The sequence below is a fragment of the Procambarus clarkii genome, chromosome 25, assembly GCF_040958095.1.
Source record: "Procambarus clarkii isolate CNS0578487 chromosome 25, FALCON_Pclarkii_2.0, whole genome shotgun sequence".
Taxonomy (NCBI): domain Eukaryota; kingdom Metazoa; phylum Arthropoda; class Malacostraca; order Decapoda; family Cambaridae; genus Procambarus; species Procambarus clarkii.
This window is the reverse complement of record NC_091174.1, coordinates 43050636-43060977: the sequence shown is the minus strand read 5'-3', so window position 1 is coordinate 43060977 and position 10342 is coordinate 43050636.

The following is a 10342-nucleotide window of genomic DNA, read 5'->3' as shown; positions in this document are numbered from 1 at the left end:
TATATATGTATATATCTAAATAAATAAAAATGCAAATGTTCGTTTGCTCAAAATCACTAATCTCCGAAAGTTATTCACCGATAGCTTTGAAATTTTTACACAATGTTCCATTCGCATCAGTGAGGGTTTATATATACATATTATATTGATGTCACGTCTGTGACAGTGAAAAAAACATGTTTTTTTTTTAACTGTTTTTTTAATGTTTTTTTTCTGTGAGCGAAATCTTCGAAACCTCTTTACCGATTGCTTTGAAATTTTAACACAACGTTGCATATGAATAGGCGCATGTTTTGATATACTTACTATATATATGTCTCACCTGTGATGGAAAAAAAAAACATGAACAGCGCCATCTATTTATATAAGATCAGCACACACTGTTTTCTCCCAAAGTTCTTCACTGATTGTTGACCAGACCACACACTAGAAGGTGAAGGGACGACGACGTTTCGGCCCTTCCTTTATGGCCTCATGACCTTAGTCTTTTCCAGCCTTTCCTATCCTCTCTTAATAATCTGGCTCCTTCTATCCATTTCAGAGTTGAGTGGGAATCTAATTCCCTCCTTCCTTTTCTTGACGTTCATGTTCACAGTTCTGTGTCTGGGTTCTCTTTCTCTGTCTGCCGCAAACCCATGCACAGTGGCATGTACATTCACTTCCTTTTCTACCATCCTCCTTCTGTTAAGAAAAGTGTCCTCGTCTCTCTCTTCCTCCGCGCTCTACGCATCAGCGACCCTCAGTTTCTTGATTCTGAAATTGCCTTTATCTACAAATCATTCTCTCGCCTTGGTTACCCTTTGCATTTCATCAACTATGCCTACTCTCAAGCTAAACGAAATTTCTTTCTTCCTAAACCTGCTTCCAACACTAGTAGCACTGTACTATGCCTTCCCTTCATACCTGAACTCAAAACTTTTATCAATACCTTTCGTCCTCTTGACATTAAACTCGCCTTTCGACAAACTAACACACTTCGTAGCAATCTAGTTCACACTGCTCTTCCTGCTTCTAATGCTGCTGGTGTCTACTCTATTTCCTGTTCGTCTTGTCCTCACCAATACTTTGGTGAAACTGGCCGTACACTGAATGACAGACTTAAAGAACACAAGAGAAGTGTTAAGTCTGCAGAAACTAACAATGCTCTCTTCTGCCATGTGAGGGATTCTAATCATCCCATTGATTGGTCTTCCTCCAAAATAATCTTTCCTGCCTCTACTCTACACAGACGCCGTCTTCTTGAATCGGCTCTAATACACAATGTACCCAACATGAACTTGAGTCCTGGCTTTGTTGTTGTGGACTCTTCCCTTTCACAGTATATACTCAAATGCTCTGATCCTTCTAACAAACGTGACCTAATATAAGCTTACCGCTTCCATTTATCTTTCTTTCTCTTTCCTTTTCTTTCTCTCTTCTCCCTTTTTCTGTTCATTGTCTTCTCCAACGCTCCTTTGCTATCCTCTTCTAATTCCTATTACTATCTCCTCATTCGGTGGTTATAATAGGAGCTGCCTCGTATGGGCCAATAGGCCCTCTGCAGTTCTTATTATTACTACTATCCCCTCTACTACAACTTACTTTGCTCCTCAGCTCTCTCTTGCCTATTTATTGCTTGACTCTACTTCCTCATCACAATCGACTTGAGAATGGTCCAGGACGGATTGAAACGTTGTCGTCCTTTCACCTTCTAGTGTGTAGTCTGGTCAAAATACTTTAGCCACGTTATTGTTCTTCACTGAATGTTTTGAAATTCTGACACAACGTTCCATTCGAATATGCGTGTGTTTTTATATGCCTACTATATAGATGCCACACCTGTGACAGGTAAAAACATAATTTAAAGAAAAAACATTGCCATCTGTTGAACGTAATAGAAACACACACACACACACACACTATACTAAATATGTTATGATTTCCTCCTCAGTGTTTCTGATTGCATTAATAAATTGAATTTCATAGATTTCGATTTATTTTAATTTTGATTTAATTATTTTTTATAATTAACAAAAACAGGAACCTCTTTAAGCACCAACGTATATACCAAGCCCACTAACATAGGATTATGCCTGAACGGTAGAAGTGAGTGCCCCCAAAGATACAAAGCCAGTGTTCTCAATGCTTATATTCGTCGAGCGCTTACCCACTGCTCTGAATGGAGCAACGTGAGTAGAGAGTTTGAAAGAGTAACTCAGGTATTGGTGAACAACGGATATAGCAACGCGGAAATAAACGCTGCTATAAGAAGACACTTGGACCGTTGGTATAATTCAGAACCTAGAACAGAAACCACAACACCCCCAATAAAATTATATTACAAATCAACCATGCACAGTGAACATATAAAAGAGGAAAGAATAATGAAAGAAATAATCCGTAAAGGAGTAAAAAGCACTACTCCTAACCAAAACATAAACCTGATAATATTCTACAAAACCAAGAAGACTTCCGAACTTCTTATCAAAAACAGCCCGAAGCCGACGGAGAACCCTCTACAGCAGTCAAGCGTTGTATACATGTACACTTGCCCCCACGAAGGATGTAACCTTCAATGTAAGTACATAGGTATGACGTCTTCCAAGCTGACGAGGCGTTTGACATGCCATCTTCAATCTGGTGCCCCTAGGAATCACAAGAGACAAGCCCATGACATTACTCTAACAAGAGAAATGTTGAACAAGAATACTTGCATAATAGACAAAACCCAAGATTCAAGAAGATTACAAATTCTTGAGGCAATTCACATAAGAATAGAGCGACCTACCATGAACACCCAAATCACGGAACTATTTACTCTACCCACCATGAGAGTAAGGACAAGACAAGAACATATCGATGCCAACACAGAAGACAATGTCCAACATAACAGGCCAATTACACTGGATTAATCTTTGTGTTTAGATAGGAGATGCCTCGTATGGGCCAATAAGCCTTCTGCAGCCCCTATGTTTATCCCTTATGTATCCCCCCATGTTTTCACCTTCATTGTATTATCACCTGACCTAATGCGGGTATAAAATCAACTAGTATTGTAAGATCTGTTCACTTGAGAATGAACCATGGAGGTTCGAAACGTCGTGCAAATTATACAAATAAGTGTAATACACTCTATAGTAAATCACTTCTTTTCTTCACCTTAAAAGTACGAAAATGAGTTTTGGAGAACTCCTATTTCAATTAAGCCCTGATGCTAAGAAAATAATTAGAGGGATAGAAGCCCTAAACCAGAAAATAATAAATACAGAATATGCGGTCATATTCAATGAAACATGTTTGAAAGAAAACCTGCTGCCAGTATACACCAATAAATATATATATATATATATATATATATATATATATATATATATATATATATATATATATATGATGACTGAAAACTCAAACCCCAGAAGTGACTCGAACCCATACTGCCTGGAACAACGCAACTGGTATCTACAGGACGCCTTAATCTGCTTGATCATCTCGACCGGACAAAAAGAAGTGATAGCAGAAGCTATTTGAACCACTTCCCCACCGGCACACGGAGGGTAATCTTGGTCATAGCATTTTATCAAATCACCTCATTCTTTGGGGCAAACGTGAGGAACACAAATGCGAACAAGTATGAATGGTCCCCAGGACTATATGCGACTGAAAACTCGCACCCCAGAAGTGACTCGAACCCATACTGCCAGGAGGAACGCAACTGGTATCTACAGGACGCCTTAATCCGCTTGACCATCACGACCGGACAAAAGGAAGTGATAGGCGAAGCTATTTGAACCAATTCCCTGCCGGCACTTGGATGGTAATCTTGGGCATACCATTTTATCAAATCACCTCATTCTTTGGGGTACACGTGAGGAACACAAATGCGAACAAGCCTGAATGGTCCCCTCTAGGTCTCTGTACTTGTGGATTTTCTAGGCCTCCCTGAAGGTGGCCGCCCCACGTCTCTCCGCTGAGCTGTAACATAGATAGGTATCAGCTAATGTGGAAGCACATGTGTAATCGCATACGACCTGTTTACCTTCCCTCCATGGGTGCAAGGTGGCTGTAGGGTGACTCCATCTGGGCGTTTTTGGCTGTTGTTGATGGCTATAAATAGCCAGAGGTCTGAGATGACAATGGTGTGTTATCGAGTAGTAGCAGCTTAGGGTGCTGCACTGTAAAACTACTTTTATATATTATTTTGTCTGTCTTCATGTAATAAATGTTTGTATGTTAACAGCTGATTTTTGCCCTTGTCTTGGTGAGGCTTCCGGGATTGTGTGAGAGAGAAACACGGTTGCCAATTGGGTGACAGGGGTCAGTAACTCATATAGGGAGATTTAGGAGATCATTCCATAACGAGAGTGTGTGGGAGTCACGGGGGCTTGAGTGGGTGTGTACTCATGACAACAAGGCCAGTTTGGAGCCGCACCCCTGAATAAAGGTGATCCTAAACCCCTCTCCGAGAACAGCACGATTGCAGGGTGATCCTCCCAACTAATTACAAGCACTCCAATATCCATTGCTGGTCGATTGACGGCGGCAAGAGTGTGGTGGCCATGGTCCGTCATATTTTATCAGGTAGTGGTTGGGGGCCTCTGTTTGTTGGTAGGCAAATATCAGTCTGGTTCAATAACCAGTTCTTAAAAATATCCAACCTCCTGATAGTGGGGGGGGGGGATATGTGGAACAACCAAAAGACATGACAAATAGGCGAAACAATTCCTACAGTGAAAGTCGCTTTCGAGAGGAAATAGAGCGACTTCGGGGTTTTTGTCATATTGAGCCTCAAAAGGAAGGGCGGGGGGGTGGGGGGAGGGGCCTTCACAAATTGCTGAAACTGGCAAATTTCTGGAACAGGTCGACCTTATGAACGCTTACATAAAACTGTTCAAGTGCACAGCTGTGGACTGAGGATTGGCTAAGACCAAGTGTTCCACGAAGTTTGTTTTATCGCTGACAGACACGTCATTAGATGTCTACCGTCAGCTAGGTAGAAGTTGGTGTGATGACCAAGAAACTCTCAAGAAGGCATCACTGCATAGTCTCAATAGTAATGCAGATAACATGCTTGAAGAATTCTGGGAGGCTAAGTCAAGGGGCAGGAGTGTATTATACCTTGTTCATTTTTGCGAGCTTGCATCTTTTATTCAGATACATAAACCATTGCATGAACAATTGAAATTTAAATAAGTTTATTGACGTAAAATACACACAAAGGCTTGAGCTACCTCATCCCTTTGTGTGCATTTTACCCCAATAAACTTATTTCAATTTCAATTGTTCATGCAATTGTCTGTGTCTGAATAAAAAGTTCCGGCTGGCAAACATTTTACATAGGGAAATTAGGCTCATTGATTTCATAATTATTCGGAACAATTCCTAAAGATGTGTAATTCAGCTTAAATTGTATACCTTTGATAATTTAATTGTATACCATAGATAAGAGAGGTTTCCGATAAAGCGTAATCAGGGGAATTGTTATGACTGCATTAAACCAGGCTATCATTCATCAGACTGCAGAGGATCCGAGGCGAGAGGCCAGAATCTGAGGCGAAGAAGAATAATTTCAGGTATTAGTACTTTAGGGCAAAGGACGACCGAAGGTGGTGAGGTTCTGCGGGTGCAAGATCCGCTAGAGTACACCCTGAATATGGCTAGTGGGATTATAAACTACGAAAGTGAGAATATTTTCCATGATAAGGAAACCACAACTCTCATGATGAAGAGAGATTCAGTGCTTCAAAGCTGACAATCTTGACACCATGTTGAAGTCTAATTCCCCAATGGGTATAAGAAGGCGATGATTGAAGCGCATTGAATTCAATACAGTTCAACAATGGGCAAGATATGTGCAGTGTAGGCTAAGAATATTCAGTTTTGTTTATTATTGGGAAATTTACCAGATGTATCAAATTACCTTAGTTATTGGAAGGAAGTGCTGCCCAGAAATAGAACAAAGAAGAGCCCGAGCCAGAACATTGAGAAAATGGATGACAGAAGTAGACCTCAACTGCTATCGTTCAGTTCAGAGCCACTCAAGAACCGGGAGGACAGGGAAGGGGCGTAATTGAGCAGGAGTGCTAAATGCTGAACTAGTCGATAGTGCAGTCCCTTCCCGCTCGTGTGCCTGGGCCGAGATGCGCCAGCATCATTGCAGGGAACTCGATGAAAGTAGACAGGTTTCATCAGGAGGTGTCGGGGCTTTGTGATGCTTATCAAAGACATGGTGAGCGGATACGAAATGAACATCCACTTTAATACTTAGGTGTGATGGTGTGTGTAAGTTGTAATTTATCAGACAAAGGTGCATATCCATAGTGGTATAATGTATAGTGCACTGTTGAATGTCTAGTGTGCTGTAGAATGTTTAGTGCACCGTTGAATGTCTAGTGCGCTGTAAAATGTCTAGTGGGCTGTAGAATTTTTAGTGCGGTGAAGAATGTCTAGTGCACTAGAAAGTTTAGTGCGTTGTACAATAAGTTCGATTATCATTGTCACAGGTTAGAGTACCGTTGTGTTGTGTCCCTGGAAAGTAAATCGCGTTTGCAGATCAGATACAATATTTGGGCAGTTATATGATGTCTGATTATGCCACGAGATGAAGGAAGATCGATTTTCGTTTCGTGTATAGCATGGGTGATCGCCACAATTTCAAATGGTGTAAGCTGTGGCAGGAGATGACTAGCCTCAAGTTGTGTGGTCTTCCTGATCTGACTTATTTTGGCTGGGAACACCGGGTTTCTTCACTCCCCAGAGATGTCACATGAACCAAGGGAAGGACCAGTCAGGTGATAGGCCAAGATAGAGGCTATAGTTTGATTGCTGCAGCCACACAGATTCATTGAAGCGAACTCATAAGGTTGGAGCCAAGAGTGTCCACTGCAGCTCATTCAATATTCGGATGCTGTTTCCGCTAGAACTGCATGTCCTCCTTCTCAACATAGGACCACGTGGTCAGTAGTAGCTAGTTCAGGAAGCTATTGAGGCAATAGGGATGGTGGGCGAGGCCTTGTTGATAATCACGTGCCTACCTTTTTCAGAATTGAGATCCTATGAACAAATCCACAAAGACCACGATGAGGGTTCGAACCTCTGCAAGGGATGTTCCCAGATGCGTCTTAGTCAACTGTGACATATTTCCTAGTGAGGACAGTAGCACTCCAGGTTGCAATTTTTTACCATGTTATGGTACAGTTGACTAAGGTGGTATACGAGATCCTAATTTTTCTCCTGCTATGGTACCATAACCACAAGCAGTGAAGATGAGATTACCGGAGTGTTGAAGATATCTGCAGTCACAGACACAAAGCATGTGATTGGGAATGTGTGTGTGTGTGTGTGTGTGTGTGTGTGTGTGTGTACAAGTGTAAATGTATTATTACATACTATTATGTTACGGTATTTTGTTGATAAGATACACAAAGTTTAGTTGTTTTTACTTTTATTTAGTAGTCTTTGTTATAGCAGTCGGTTTGTTGGCAGTGTCGTAGAAGTTGAGACGAAGCCTGGAGCAGAGCAAAGAGCCGAGTGAGGCCGGGGGTAAAGAGCTCTAATGCGGGGTGAGAGTTATAGAGCGTGGCGCTCTGAAGGAGAGCGGAGTCGAGGAGTTCGATGCGGAAGAGAGCGTGGAGCTCGATATGGGACGAGAACATGGCAGCTCGATGTGGCTGGAGTCTGGCTGCAGACTCTTAAGCTGCAATAGCCTGTAAGGGGAAGATATTTTTGTCTTTGAGTGAAAGTATACTGTATGCTGAAGTTGCATTTAAATCGTCAGGCAGCAATCGTGGGGAAGGATACTGTTTGACAGTATAAATGAGGGTGTCTTGCTGCTGGACACTTTTTTCCACCAGAAGATTGGCAGTGTTAATGGTTTTAGGGCTAATGGCTAAAGCTACTGCAAGATTTAGGGACTCTTAAAAGCTTTTCTAAGGTCGTTGGTTGTTTGCCATTCCAGGAGATCCACCAGTCTCCGTGGTGTAGTGGTAAGACACTCACCTGGCGTTCCGCGAGCGCTTTGTCATGGGTTCGTATCCTGGCCGGGGAGGATTTACTGGGTGCAAATCCTTAACTGTAGCCTCTGTTTAACTCAACAGGAAAATGAGTACTTGGTTGTAAAAACGATTCTTCGCGGCGGGGATCGTATTCCAGGGACCTGCCCGAAACGCTACGCGTACTAGTGGTTGTACAAGAATGGAACAACTCTTGTATATATAAAAAAAAAAAAAAAAAAAAAAAAAGATACTGAAGTGGTGGCTTTTCTGTGACTGGCATAAGATGCACTTCCCCTGTCTGGATTCACTAATTTTCCAGTTGCATTTGAAAACTACATGTAGTCTAAATAACTGAACTGCTATCTCCCTGTTGATTCCTTTCGAGATATTTAACCTGTCCAAGTTGGTGGTCTGAAAATACCATACAGCGGAGGGCAAACCTTCTGCTACTCTACGTTATAGATGGGCTTTGCGAGCGAGTTTTTGTGATGGTGGTTATATTGTGTTACGGCCACAATGGGACGCAACCGGGTTCTTTTCAGATGGTACGAAAGTTCTGGTATCCAGCCCCAAGCTAATAGTGGCTTTCAAGGGGTGAGCCCAGTACTGCAAGTAAAACAAAAGGGGGAGGTACATTAAATACACCAGTTCATCACTTTAACAATATATAATTAGTCTTCCCATCACCATATATATATATAAAAGTTTTAAACAGAAAATATTACTACACTATGTACATCATCTCTCTGAAGACACTGAACACTCGGCGAAGCTCACTCCGTGCAGTTTTGTACCGGGTTTCCTTATCTAGGGCACTACCCTCAGCAGGTACCAGGAAACAACGATGAGTCTACCCTGGCCACGAGCCAGCCAAATCACAATTCCACTAGGTGCCTCGTTGTAAAGGCCCACAACCACAGTCCAGCCTGTTGTTGGCAGGTACCAATCAGCCTCACGCTGTTAGGCCACTTCCTGAGCGAATACTAGGGTTTCGAGCCTTAGGCAGGAGCTTCGTGTAACTCGCTGGTTACTCTCCTCTTTCGGCACCACAGTCGGCTGTCTCTTCCACCAGCCAGCCCCGGGTACGGCGAATCCCGTCACGGCCACTCCTCAGGCAGACAGTTGAACACACTACAGTTCTCGTCCGGCTCACTGCTTCTGTAAAGCAGACTGGTGCAGAGACCTTTGCTGCCTTGGGTAGAATGACTCTTCGTACATCCCAACAGCCTTACGTTGACTCTGTGAATACAGACACGTCATCAGTACACTGGGACACTACCTGGGACCACTAGGAAACATCACTTATTGGCTTAGCCACAAACGTACACCTTTTTGCTCCATAGATGGCGCTCATTGTCTAAGCACCACCTCACCAGAGGTCAGCACCGGCTACCTCTCGAGCCGACTAGGACAGGAATCCAGCGCCTATTGCCGGTATATTCCCGTCATCACTAGATGGCATTGCCCATGTTGTGGGGGAATTTCGGGGGCGGACTCACAGATGGCATTGACGTCACTGCTCCGTGATCTGACGATGAACTTGGGTTCGTAACAATTGTACTCTGGGCTGGGTTGGATTATTTGTTGGATTACTGGATGCGCGGGCCCTAAGCCTCTGGCTGGCCCACTAAGTGATGCTTGTTTCTGTTTTACTTGGGCGGAGGATGAGTATTCATGCCTCGTATGGTCGCTTCAGTAAGATTTTGCCATATGTGTTTAACAACTTCCTCTGCTCTGTTGAATCTAAGGTGAAATCTGAACGGGTTTGTAACTGTGCACTGTGTTAGATAATGTTCCAGTGGTCTGTCGGGCATTTCTCCACAGTGTTGACATTTCCCCTCATCTTCCGGAACCTGTAAGCCTATTTCCCATGCACATGGGTATCCAAGCCTGATGCGCTGTAAGTGCACTTCTGTTGTTCTACTGCCCCCTCTCACCAAACTAAGTGGTTCGTAGTTGGTTGAATACTTGCACCAACCCGCAGATCCTGATGTTGCAACTGCTGTGGTGTGGTCACTGTACAGCATTCGCATTGCTCTGTTTCGAATTACTTTCTTCATCTGGGATAGACTCTGTGGTATGTAAATGTCTACATTTCCCCTCTTAGTAGCAAGTTTTGCAGCTTCGTCTGCAATGTCATTTCCTATTAGTCCCACATGACTTGGCACCCAGTTGATAAGTACCCGTCGGCCTTGTCGTTTGAGTGTGTGCATGAATGACAAGACATTTGTGATCAGATGGATGTTATCACATATGTGTTCTTGTTGCAAGGTTTCAATGGCGGTTCTCGAATCTGTATGGATGATAACATGTTGTCGGTGTTCAGCAAGAGCATGTTCCAAAGCCTTTTGAATGGCTAGCATCTCTGTTTA